At 43.9% G+C, this 14,160-nt stretch overlaps 1 protein-coding gene and 1 long non-coding RNA gene across 6 annotated transcripts in view; one reads left to right on the top strand and one right to left on the bottom strand.

The window, feature by feature from the left end:
* The window catches only part of DPY19L3 (dpy-19 like C-mannosyltransferase 3), a 131,297-nt gene that overhangs the window by 108,676 nt on the left and 8,461 nt on the right, over positions 1 to 14,160 (bottom strand). The window lies entirely within an intron of this gene.
* Positions 1 to 14,160, top strand: part of LOC143807324 (uncharacterized) — a 96,088-nt gene that overhangs the window by 79,141 nt on the left and 2,787 nt on the right. The gene's annotated exons all lie outside the window — the stretch shown is intronic.

The following is a 14,160-nucleotide window of genomic DNA, read 5'->3' as shown; positions in this document are numbered from 1 at the left end:
TCTTGGATTCTCGTGTTTCCAGACGTAAACTCCAGTATTTGGTTAAGTGGAAGGGTTATGGTCAGGAGGATAATTCCTGGGTGGTCGCCTCTGATGTTCATGCGACTGATTTGGTCCGCGCCTTCCATAGAGCTCATCCTGATCGCCCTGGGGGTTCTCGTGAGGGTTCGGTGACCCCTCCTCAAGGGGGGGGTACTGTTGTGGATTCTGTTTTTGGGCTCCCTCTGGTGGTTACAGCTGGTACTGGGTGACTTTGGTGGGTTGCGGTCTCTGGTTTCCACCTGTCCATCAGAGGCTGGGTGTTTCCTATTTAACCTGGCTTTCCTGTCATTCCCTTGCCGGCTATCAATGTATCAGTGTGTCTCTGTTACCTTTGCTACCTGCTCCTAGGCCTTCAAGACAAGCTAAGTCTGGATTTCCCTGTTTCATGTTTGCTTTCATGTTTTTAGTCCAGCTTGCAGATATGTAATTCTCTGCTGCTGGTTGCTCTAGTGGGCTGAAATTACCACTCATGTACCATGAGTTGGCACATGAGTTCAAGTAATTTCAGGATGGTATTTTGAAGGGTTTTAAGCTGACCGCGCAGTTCACCTTTTGTATCCTCTGCTATCTAGCTTAAGCGGGCCTCATTTTGCTGAATCTGTTTTCATAACTACGTTTGTGCCTTCCTCTCATTTCACCGTCATTATATGTGGGGGGCTGCTATTTCTGTGGGAATATTTCTCTGGAGGCAAGATAGGTCTGTGATTCTTCTGATAGGGGTAGCTAGATCTCCGGCTGGCGCGAGACGTCTAGAGTCCCCCCAGGAACGTTCCCCGGCTGCTGTTAGTTGAGTGTTGAGGTTCAGGATCGCGGTCAGCTCAGGTTCCATCACCCTAGAGCTCGTCCTGTTTTTGCCCGTGTTATGTGTTTAATTCCCTGCCATTGGGAACATGACACACCTCCACAATGACAGAAAGTGTTGGATCTGGGTGTATCAACACCGGTGCTAATGTGAAACAGATCTTAAGCCGATTGAAAGCTTCTTGAGCCTGTGAAGACCACTTAAAGGGCTTTTCCTTCTTTGTCAAGGAAGTAATGGGACGGACAATATCAGAAAAATACCGGATTACTCACCGGTAATGCTCTTTTATAGAGCCCACGACAGCACCCACTAGAGAGAGGGGATCTGCCCCTAGGAACAGGAAACCTACAGAGAGATAAAAGGGCGGCCCCCCCTCGCTCCTCAGTTGTTTTACAGAGAATAGGAGGAACCACCGCCAGGTTTTAGTTAATAGGCTCAGGTATATATACATATTTACAACCTTATACTATATCTTTCTAATATTTACACCTCACCACAAAGGCACCACGTGCTACTATAAAAAAGGGAGGGATGTGAATGGGTGCTGTCGTGGGCTCTATAAAAGAGCATTACCGGTGAGTAATCCGGTATTTTCTATTCGCCACGACAGCACCCACTAGAGAGATTTACAGAGACTATAGATTGGGTGGGTTAACTGAGTCAAGAACCGAAACCCCAAAGGTTAGATCAGAAGCAGCAGATAGGTCTAATCTATAGTGCTTATAAAAGGTACTAGGCGAAGACCAGGTTGCGGCCTTACATATAAGGTCTATTGGCACGTTCGCCCTTTCTGCCCAGGAAGTCGACAAGGCTCTTATAGAGTGTGCTCCCACATGCATTGGAGGATCTCTTCCTCTAGCTTTATACGCCAAGATTATGGCATCTCTGATCCAGCGAGATAACGTGTTCTTTGTGACTCTGGATCCTTTGCTTTTACCCTGGAAAGACACAAAGAGAGCCCTACTCTTCCTCCAGTCCCTAGTTCTCTCTAAATAGGCCAGAACAGTCCTTTTAACATCTAGGGTATGAAGTCTTACTTCTTCTGGAGTCGAGTGGTCTTTATAAAAAGTAGGTAATAAAATCTCCTGGGATCTATGAAAACTAGTGGCTACTTTAGGGAGATAACATGGGTCCGTTTTCAAAATTATCCTATCAGATGTCACAGATAAGAATGGAGGATCTATTGATAGGGCATGTAGATCGCTCACTCTTCTAGCAGATACCAATGCTACTAATATCGTTTTTAACGAGATGTTTTTTAATGAGGCTGTATGAAGAGGCTCAAACGGGCTCTGTGTCAATGCATCTAGGACCAAAGTTAGATCCCACTGAGGCACCTGTGGTATATTTATTGGTTTTGGCCGCTCAAATGCAGATATAAAACGGGATATCCACCTATCACCTGCAACATCATAACTGAAGAGAGCTCCTAGAGCTGAAACCTGAACTTTCAGAGTGCTTACAGAGAGCCCCAACTCAAGCCCTCTTTGCAAGAACTCGAATATTGAAAATATAGGCACCTCAGAAGAAAGTTGTGTTGTATGGAACTCAAGAAATTTTCTCCAGACCCTGACATAAATTTTGGTAGTAGAAGGCTTTCTACTCTTCATGAGGGTATCTACTAACCCCCTAGAAAATCCTCTTAGATTTAGTAACTGCCTCTCAAATTCCAGACAGTCAAGTTCATGCCCTTTACCTGAGGATGGAAAAACCGACCTTGAGACAGCAGGTCCTTGGTCTGAGGCAGAATCCAAGGGTCTGTAATTGACATTGCCCTGAGCCATGAAAACCATGGCCTTTTGGGCCAGAATGGGGCTATCAACAGAACTCTTGCCCCTTCCTCCCTTATTTTTCTTATCACTATGGGCAATAGATTCCATGGGGGAAACGCATAAGCCAGGTCGAATGTCCATGGCACCTGAAGGGCATCGAATATGTCCGGATTGTCTAGTCTGCATAGAGAGGCAAACGTTTTGACCTGACGGTTGGACCTTGTTGAAAACAAGTCTATTTCAGGTACGCCCCATCGGGCTGTTATCAATCTGAAAATCCTCCTGTTGAGCATCCATTCTCCTTGATGAAGGGTGTGACGGCTGAGGAAATCTGCACGAAAGTTGTCTATACCTCTGATGTGTACCGCTGACAAGGACAACAGATGATTTTCGGCTAACATCATGCTGTCTGATGTAACCTCCATGAGAGTGTCTGACCGTGTACCTCCTTAATGGTTTAGATAGGCCACCGCAGAGGTGTTGTCGGAGAGGACCCTTGTGTGAGAGCCTCGCAGCTGAGGAAGAAAGTGGAGTAGGGAATAATATATAGCTCTTAATTCTTTAACATTAGAGGAATTATTAGATTCTGATCTGGACCAAAGACCCTGAACCATCTGATCTTGAAAATGTGCCCCCCAGCCTTCAGGACTAGCATCTGTGGTCACTAAATTTGAAGGAGTGATCACCCATAGGACTCCTTTCGACAGATTTTCCCAATCCAACCACCATGTATGGGAGTGTACCACTTCTGACGTTAGAAAAACTGTCTGATCTAAACGTCCTCGACTTTTAATGTCCTCTTGTAATATAAATTTCTGCAGCTGCCTAGTATGAAATTGTGCCCACTTAACTGCAGGAATACATGAAGTCAGTGAACCTAGCACGACATGGCACTTCTCAATGACATACTACGTTTCTTGATTGCTAAGCTCACTTTATCAATTATGGAGGCTTTTTTATCCTCAGGCAGCCAACATACTTGGTCAACTGAATCCAGAAGGAGCCCAAGAAATTTTTGACATGTTACAGGTTGGAGTCTGGATTTTTCCCAATTGACAATCCAGCCAAGCGTTTGTAAAGAAAACGCTACTTCCTCCAACCTTTGCTCACACTGTAGGGAGTTTTTTCCAGTTACAGTTTTTGACCAGTGTGTCTTTTAATTGCAGAAAGGACATTACTTCCAATAGTAATTTAGTAAAAACCCTCGGAGCCATAGATATACAGAGCAATGCCTTTAGGCCTTGTAGATGACGAACCTGACCATCTATTAAAACAGCTACTCGAATAAACTGCTGGTGTAACTGGTGTATAGGAAGATGGTAATAAGCATCCTTAAGATCCAGTACTACCATGTAACAGTTAGGAAATACATTTTTTATAGCTGAACGAATGGATTCCATTTTAAATATTCTGGGTTTTATGAAGGTGTTCAGTTTCCTCAAATTAATTATAGTTCTAAAGGACCCGTCAGGCTTAGTAATCAGAAACAAGGGAGAGTAGAACCCCTTCCCTATTTGAGATGACGTGACCTCTATTAAAACCCGTTTGGACAAGAGGGATTTAATTTCAATTTCCAGTGCCTCTTGCTGTGGTCTGGATTTTAAGGAGGTGAGAAGAAAAGAATCCGGAGGTGTCCGGATAAAGTCTAAGGCGAGGCCTGACGATACCAAATTTATGGCCCATGGATTAACAGTTATTCCTTTCCACTGTTTAATAAATCCTAATAGTCTACCGCCCACCGGTGGAGTAGGGTTCTCGGAATTTATCCGCTGGTCTGAAGGGACGCTTATTGAATAAATTTCCCTTTTGCCTGAACTCCTTGTTACTCCAGCGGTCCTTAAAGCCTCCTTTCTTGCCAAATGGTGGCTTCCTGAATGCCCTTCCTGACAGGGTATGGCACATAACTTAGACCTGGACTGGGCATCCCCCTTCCAGTTCTTTAACCATAATGCTCGAAGAGCCGTATTAGAGAGGTTAGCTGTTCTGGCCGCCAGGCGGAGCGAGTCTATTGAGGCATCGGATATAAAGGCCGCAGCACCCTTAATCAAAGGAATAGAGGCACGCAATTTTTCCCTGGATACGCCACTCTTGATATTTTGATCAGCTGTTCTAGCCAAACCAGCATAGACTGCTAGTGCACGTGGCTGAGATTGCCGGTTTAAATACAGCGACACAGGCTTCCCACGATTTTTTAAGAAGTGAGTCTGATTTCCTGTCCATAGGATCGGACAAAGAACCCGCATCCTCTACAGGTAAAGAGGAACGGCGAGAGGTAGATGCTACAGCCGCATCAACTTTTGGCACTTTAGCCCAGGTGACCAAGTCCTCATCATCAAAGGGGTAGCGTCTCTTACAGGATATTGGTACAAACCCTTTTTGTCCCTTACTCCATTCCTTCTTGACAAGGTGTTTTATGGCCTGGTTTACTGGAAACACATGACCTTTCTGCTGAGAGAGACCAGCGAACATAACCTCCTGTGGCATTTATCAGGAGGACAATGAGTCAATAAATTATATCAACCATATTGTTTAAATTTAACAAATGTTTTTATTCAAATAACATCAATTATAACCATTATAAAAAAGTACATGGGTCTCGTATATCATGTGAATCACCTCAAAGTGTTAAATATGGCCCAGGAAAGAACGTGCAGGACTGGAATAAATGAACTGTTATAGTTACTTCAATGATTCATACTAAGTGATGTGATGTGTCCAAGCTCATATTTCCTTATATATACCACTTATATTATATATAAGTGACTTGACGCAGGCCGGAACGTGACTTTGGACCTGATTATGGGTAATTATTGCCACTAATATGGTATATATAAGGAAATATGAGCTTGGAGTATGAGATACGGGTGATGTTGTTGTGAGTACGGGGGATTGTAATTTCAACCCAGTAATAGACTTATTTGAGTGGACACATCACATCACTTAGTATGAATCATTGAAGTAACTATAACAGTTCATTTATTCCAGTCCTGCACGTTCTTTCCTGGGTCATATTTAAAGGTAAGGTACCGCGTTTGTAGATCATTAATAAATCACTGTAATGTAGCATAACATGCTGCTATAACCAAGTTTTAAATGCATGTGAAACAGATTTCGTGTGTTATATGTGTTTAAAGAAGGAACTGGGGGCTGACATCTTGGTTTTGCAGCAGTAGCAGGGCACTAACAGTGTCATTTTACAGCATCCCATGGACATAGGAGATAATAGACCGGCGCGGACCCTATCTATAACATTGGAGAGGTGTTAGCTGTGAGCTGGGCACGCCTCTGTGGGCTGCACAACTCACTGCTGTAGGTGTGACTAGCAGCCATTTTATTATAGCCCAGTGCTCTCTGCCCAGCTCCACTTACTCTCTATCACAGGAGCTCCATTCCCAGCCTGCAGAGAGAGGTGACACCTGACACCTCTCTCAGCCATACAATGTATCTCTCCCCTCCCTCCACAATGCCTGGCCATTCACTGCAGACCTGGAGCTCCTTCTTATCTTACTGAGGGATGAGTCACAGACAGCTCTGCACAGACAATGCTGCTCCATACACACCACATAAACTAACTGTGCTTCTGATGCACTAACTGCTGGTGATAGCAGATCACAGGGCAGTCACACACAAAATGGCTCTGCCCTGTGATGCTGCTCTTCATTCTGCCCCAGGGATATTAGACCACCCAAAAGGGGAGGGAAATGCTGATGTCAGCAGTTACTGCCCAGATTTTCCAGCTAACAGTAAAGCTGGTAAGTCTTACTATAGCTGCTTGAGGTCTAAAACGGAAAATGCTCCCCCTAGTGGTCAATATATATATTTGTAAGAAAATATATAATATTTTTCATATAGAAATGTTTGCAAGCAGTGCAAACATTGCATTAATACATTTTATTTACTATTTTAAGCTTAATTTCACAAAAAAACAAACTACAAGAAAACTGGTGGCACCTTCCCTTTAACACTTTGAGGTGATTCACATGATATACGAGACCCATGTACTTTTTTATAATGGTTATAATTGATGTTATTTGAATAAAAACATTTGTTAAATTTTAACAATATGGTTGATATAATTTATTGACTCATTGTCCTCCTGATAAATGATATATTCATGAGTTGTCATACTTACGTGGGTGCATGATAGATGTTCTGGTGCCGTATAGAATAACCTCCTGTGGCGTCTGGGGTTCTTTTGACTCTGATAACCCCATTGTACTCCTTACTGATTTAACCAAGTTATTTACGCCATCAGTAGGAAAACAGACATAGTCATCTTCATCTGAGGAACCAGAAAACAGAGACGACTGACTCAACCTCCCCACTCTCTGCCGACGTGTCAGCTTTAGGCGAGGATGCTCTCCTACATCTCCTCTCAATATTCACGGATGGACCACTTCCTAAAGACTGAAGCTCATCACGAATCATAAGACGTATCTCATTCTTCTTAACGGACTCCTCCTGCTGCAAGGTGTTATCTATACAAGCCTGACACAGTTTTTTAATATAAGAATCAGGTAGTGGCTCGGTACATATCGCACACTGCTTGTGCTTGGTTTTCCCCATCCTCTTTGTCTAAAAAAACATAAGCAGAGGAGACCAACATAAGCTTCCATGAAGCTGTATATACACTCACCCAGGAGTATACTTGTATACCGGCTGTCGGGTTGTTTGCTCGGCCTGTGGTATGGAACGGGACGACTTTTTTCCCGACTTGTCATTGGAGTCACTCATTTTCGAGTGTCCACTACTCCTTTTTCTGGTATCACCACCGGGTACTATTAGCTCTTCTATAGGGCGCTGTTATGATCTGGTGGCCTAGGAGCAGCATGAGACGTATTCTGGAGAAGGTGGTACCTGTAATGACCGCAGACCCTGAACTTAACACCGCAACTAGAAGTAGCCGTGGAATGTACCTAACACTCCCTAGACATCTCGACACAGCCGGAGGACTAAATACCCCTAGAGATAGAAAAGGGAAAACTATCTTGCCTCAGAGAAAATCCCCAAAGGATAGACAGCCCCCCACAAATATTGACTGTGAGAGGAGAGGGAAATAACATACGCAGACTGAAATCAGGATTTAGCAAAGGAGGCCACTCTAGCTAAATAGAAAGGATAGGACAGAGTACTATGCGGTCAGTATTAAAACACTAGAAAATATCCACCACAGAAAATACAAGATCTCCACATCTAACTAAAGATATGGAGGGTATATCTGCATCTCCAGAGATACCAGCTTGGCTGAACAAATCCTTATGCAGACCAAGCTGGACAAGACAAAAACATGGAAAAGAACTGAACAATAAAGCCCACAGCATGTGGACTGCAAAAAACAAAGCCAGAACTTATCTTTGTTGAAATGAACAGCAAAGCAGGAGAGACCAGGCAGGAATGTGAATCCTCCAGGAACAATGGACAACTGGCACTGACTAAAGGGTCAAGCAAGACTAAATAGCCCAGTCCGAATTGCAATAAGTGGACACACCTGATGAATGCAGCGATCCAAAGACAGCAGCGCTACCACTTATAACCACCGGAGGGAGCCCAAGAGCAGAATTCACAACAGTACCGCCCCCTTGAGGAGGGGTCACCGAACCCTCACCAGAGCCCCCAGGCCGATCACGACGAGCCAAATGAAAGGCACGAACCAAATCGTCAGCATGAACATCGGAGGCAACAACCCAAGAATTATCCTCCTGGCCATAACCCTTCCATTTGACAAGATACTGAAGCTTCCGCCTCGAAATACGAGAATCCAAAATCTTCTCAACCACATACTCCAACTCCCCATCAATCAACACCGGGGCAGGAGGATCAACAGAGGGAACAACGGGCACTACATATTTCCGCAACAAAGATCTATGAAAAACATTATGGATGGAAAAAGATGCTGGAAGGGCCAAACGAAAAGACACAGGATTGATAATCTCAGAAATCCTATAAGGACCAATAAACCGAGGCTTGAACTTAGGGGAAGAAACCTTCATAGGAACATGACGGGAAGACAACCAGACCAAATCCCCAACCCGAAGGCGGGAACCAACACACCGACGACGGTTAGCAAAACGCTGAGCCTCCTCCTGAGACAACACCAAATTGTCCACAACATGAGCCCAAATTTGCTGCAACCTGTCAACCACAGAGTCCACCCCAGGACAATCAGAAGGCTCAACCTGCCCTGAAGAAAAATGAGGATGAAAACCAGAATTACAAAAGAAGGGTGAAACCAAGGTAGCAGAACTAGCCCGATTATTAAGGGCAAACTCGGCCAATGGCAAGAAAGCCACCCAATCATCCTGATCAGCAGACACAAAGCATCTCAAATAAGTTTCCAAAGTCTGGTTAGTTTGCTCGGTTTGGCCATTTGTCTGAGGATGAAATGCGGAAGAAAAAGACAAATCAATGCCCAGCCTAGCACAAAAGGCCCGCCAAAACCTAGAAACAAACTGGGAACCTCTATCGGACACAATATTCTCCGGAATGCCATGCAAACGAACCACATGCTGGAAAAACAACGGAACCAAATCAGAAGAGGAAGGCAATTTAGGCAAAGGTACCAAATGAACCATCTTAGAAAACCGGTCACAAACCACCCAGATAACCGACATCCTCTGGGAAACCGGAAGATCTGAAATAAAATCCATAGAAATATGCGTCCAAGGCCTCTCAGGGACCGGCAAAGGCAAAAGCAACCCACTAGCGCGGGAACAGCAAGGCTTGGCCCGCGCACAAGTCCCACAGGACTGCACAAAAGAACGCACATCCCGTGACAAAGAAGGCCACCAAAAGGACCTACCAACCAAATCTCTGGTACCAAATATCCCAGGATGGCCAGCCAACACAGAACAATGAACCTCAGAAATCACTTTACTAGTCCATCTGTCAGGAACAAACAGTTTCCCCACTGGACAGCGGTCAGGTTTATCAGCCTGAAATTCCTGAAGAACACGTCGTAAATCAGGGGAGATGGCAGAAAGAATCACCCCTTCCTTCAGAATGCCGACCGGCTCAAGGACCCCAGGGGAATCAGGCAAAAAGCTCCTAGAGAGGGCATCAGCCTTAACATTCTTAGAACCCGGAAGATACGAGACCACAAAATCAAAACGGGAGAAAAACAGGGACCATCGGGCCTGTCTAGGATTCAGCCGTTTGGCAGACTCGAGGTAAATCAGATTCTTATGATCGGTCAAGACCACAATACGGTGCTTGGCCCCCTCAAGCCAATGTCGCCACTCCTCAAATGCCCACTTCATAGCCAACAACTCACGATTGCCGACATCATAATTGCGTTCCGCAGGCGAAAACTTTCGAGAAAAGAAGGCACACGGTTTCATCAAGGAACCACCAGAATTCCTCTGAGACAAAACGGCCCCTGCCCCAATCTCAGAAGCGTCAACCTCCACCTGAAAAGGAAGAGAAACATCCGGCTGACACAACACAGGGGCAGAAGTAAATCGGCGTTTAAGCTCCTGAAAGGCAGAAACAGCCGCAGAGGACCAATTTGTCACATCAGCGCCTTTCTTCGTCAAATCGGTCAGGGGTTTAACCACACTGGAGAAGTTGGCAATGAAACGGCAATAAAAATCAGCAAAGCCCAAAAATTTCTGAAGGCTCTTCACGGATGTGGGCTGGATCCAATCATGAATGGCCTGAACCTTAACCGGATCCATTTCTATAGATGAGGGAGAAAAAATGAAGCCCAAAAAAGAAACCTTCTGTACTCCAAAGAGGCACTTGGACCCCTTCACAAACAAGGCATTATCACGAAGGATCTGAAATAACATCCTGACTTGTTTCACATGAGACTCCCAATCATCTGAAAAAATCAAAATATCATCCAAATATACAATCATGAATTTATCAAGATAATTCCGAAATATATCATGCATGAAGGACTGAAACACAGATGGAGCATTAGAGAGTCCGAATGGCATCACAAGGTATTCAAAATGGCCTTCGGGCGTATTAAACGTAGTTTTCCATTCGTCACCTTGCTTAATACGAACAAGATTATATGCCCCTCGAAGGTCAATCTTAGTAAACCAACTAGCCCCCTTAATCCTAGCAAACAAATCAGAAAGCAAAGGCAAAGGGTATTGGAATTTGACCGTGATCTTATTCAAGAGGCGATAATCAATACAGGGTCTCAAGGAGCCATCCTTCTTGGCAAAAAAAAAAAACCTGCTCCCAATGGTGAAGAAGATGGCCGAATATGCCCCTTCTCCAAAGACTCCTTAACATAACTCCGCATGGCGGCATGTTCTGGCACAGACAGGTTGAAAAGTCGGCCCTTAGGGAACTTACAGCCTGGAATCAAGTCAATAGCACAATCACAGTCCCTATGCGGTGGAAGGGAACTGGATTTGGGCTCATCGAATACATCCTGGAAATCTGACAAAAACTCAGGAATTTCAGAAGAGGGGGAGGAGGAAATTGACATCAAAGGAACGTCACCATGAACCCCCTGACAACTCCAACTAGTCACAGACATAGATTTCCAATCCAATACCGGATTATGCACCTGTAACCATGGGAAACCCAGCACAATAGCATCATGCAAATTATGCAACACCAGAAAACGACAATCTTCCTGATGGGCTGGCGGCATGCACATAGTCAACTGTGTCCAAAACTGAGGTTTATTTTTAGCCAACGGTGTAGCATCAATGCCCCTCAAAGGAATAGGACTCTGCAAAGGCTGCAAGGGGAAACCACAACGTCTGGCAAATTCTAAGTCCATTAAGTTTAAAGCGGCGCCTGAATCCACAAATGCCATGACAGAAAATGATAATAATGAGCAGATCAGGGTCACAGATAACAGAAATTTGGGTTGTACAGTACTGATGGTAACGGAACTTGCGATTCTCTCGGTACGCTTAGGACAATCAGAAATAACATGAGCAGAATCGCCGCAGTAAAAACACAACCTATTCTGACGTCTGAATCCTTGTCGTTCAGCTCTAGACACAATCCTATCACACTGCATAGGCTCAGGACTCCGCTCGGAAGACAACGCCATAGTGTGCACAACTCTGCGCTCGCGCAAGCGCCGATCAATCTGAATGGCCAGAGACATAGAATCACTCAGACCAGCAGGCGTGGGGAACCCCACCATAACATCTTTAACGGATTCAGAAAGACCCTTTCTGAAAATTGCCGCCAAGGCATCCTCATTCCATTTAGTCAGCACAGACCATTTTCTAAATTTCTGGCAATACGATTCTGCCGCTTCTTGACCCTGACACAGGGCCAACAAGGTCTTCTCAGCATGATCCACTGAATTAGGTTCATCATACAATAACCCTAGCGCTTGAAAAAAGGTGTCTACATTAAGCAAAGCAGGATTCCCGGATTCCAGGGAAAATGCCAAATCCTGAGGATCGCCACGCAGCAGAGAGATGACTATTTTAACCTGCTGGGTGGGATCACCAGAGGAACGGGGTTTCAGAGCAAAAAACAGTTTACAGTTATTTTTAAAGCTCAAAAATTTGGACCTGTCCCCAAAAAACAAATCAGGAGTTGGAATTCTAGGCTCTAAAACCGGAGTCTGAACTATATAATCGGAAATATCCTGTACTCTAGCAGCAAGTTGATCCACACGAGAAGCCAATCCCTGAACATCCATGCCAGCGCCAAACTCCTGAGCCACCCAGAGGTAAAGAGGGAAGAAAAGACACAACAGACTACAGAAAAAAAAAAATGGCTCAGCACTTTCCTTCCCTTCTTCTGAGATGCGATTAACTCATTGTTGGCCAGTTGTACTGTTATGATCTGGTGGCCTAGGAGCAGCATGAGACGTACTCTGGAGAAGGTGGTACCTGTAATGACCGCAGACCCTGAACTTAACACCGCAACTAGAAGTAGCCGTGGAATGTACCTAACACTCCCTAGACATCTCGACACAGCCGGAGGACTAAATACCCCTAGAGATAGAAAAGGGAAAACTATCTTGCCTCAGAGAAAATCCCCAAAGGATAGACAGCCCCCCACAAATATTGACTGTGAGAGGAGAGGGAAATAACATACGCAGACTGAAATCAGGATTTAGCAAAGGAGGCCACTCTAGCTAAATAGAAAGGATAGGACAGAGTACTATGCGGTCAGTATTAAAACACTAGAAAATATCCACCACAGAAAATACAAAATCTCCACATCTAACTAAATAATACCCAAAATTGGAACAGCACAACTCCTATACTTAGCTTCAGGTGCAATGCCCATAGACCACCTGTCCACCGGTCGTCTCCAATCAATATTCAAAAAAAGGCAGGCAGCACTCCGTTTTCAAGTAAATATGTAGGACTTTAATGGACCCACATGTCTCAGCGACGTTTCGGCTCAACTGAGCCTTTCTCAAGCAGTGGGTGTTACATCTTAGTGCATATATATATAGAGGTTTTTTCATCATCATCCAATTAAGGTGCCATAATATAATCATAAACATGTATAATATTACATAAAGTGCTACTGTGCTATTAAAGTGTCTAGTGTTCATATTATTCTTAGTGAAAGAAGAGAACTGATCTCCCTGTACCAAAGCACTTTACTGACTGTAACCATTCTGAAAGAGATCTGAGATTTAAAATTATAGATAGGGTGCCAGTAAATAGGAGAGGTGGTGATAGAGAACAAGCGCTGAAGAAAAGGGAATTAATGTGGATCTACAAACTGAATACACTCATTAAAGTCCTACATATTTACTTGAAAACGGAGTGCTGCCTGCCTTTTTTTGAATATTGATTGGAGACGACCGGTGGACGGGTGGTCTATGGGCATTGCACCTGAAGCTAAGTATAGGAGTTGTGCTGTTCCAATTTTGGGTATTATGTTGTGGTCTGGAAATTTTTGCACAAAAAACATTTTTCTTATATTTATTTTTTTCAACATCCTTAAGCCATTTTTTGGTGACATGGAATTACATACCATGGAACCAGGTGTCTTCAACTATACTGTGGAAGATGAAGAACGTATACTAAGAAACATAGAAGGGGATACAGCTTTTTTGAAAACACCCTCACATATGGAATTAAAACAGAAATATATGAATGATATGAAGCGCCTTAATAGTTCACAGTTACATCTTACAACACTGGGACATTATTTAAGGGAGCGCAAAATACCAAGAGGGTTGAGATCCAATATCCGCCCAAATCTATTTTTTGGAAATATGGCATTCTGTAATAGATTCATGAAAATATCAAATAAATATGCTATGGACATAATGTTATTAAACGTTGAGTTTTTGCAAGATGAAGTCAAAAAATTGCAACAGAGTACAAGGGAGTTGGAGGAAAAAATACAGGAGCTCTTGAATAAAGATGATTGGACATTGTTTAAAGAAAAAGTGGATAGAGATATTTGCAAGTTTCGGGGAGAATTGGAGGAAAATAAAAGAAAAAAATGGAGCAGAGATGTTGGGGACTATGAGACTGGTCGGATTTATACTTGGCAAATGGACAATACAAAAATGTCATGGAAGAGCAGAGGTCCTGTGAGAACGGGAAGGACTAGTACTGATAATGGTAGTTATAAATGTCTTAA

Source organism: Ranitomeya variabilis, chromosome 2, assembly GCF_051348905.1.
Source record: "Ranitomeya variabilis isolate aRanVar5 chromosome 2, aRanVar5.hap1, whole genome shotgun sequence".
Classification (NCBI taxonomy): domain Eukaryota; kingdom Metazoa; phylum Chordata; class Amphibia; order Anura; family Dendrobatidae; genus Ranitomeya; species Ranitomeya variabilis.
Note: the sequence above shows the minus strand (reverse complement) of the source record. Positions and strands in the feature narration are given on the sequence as shown.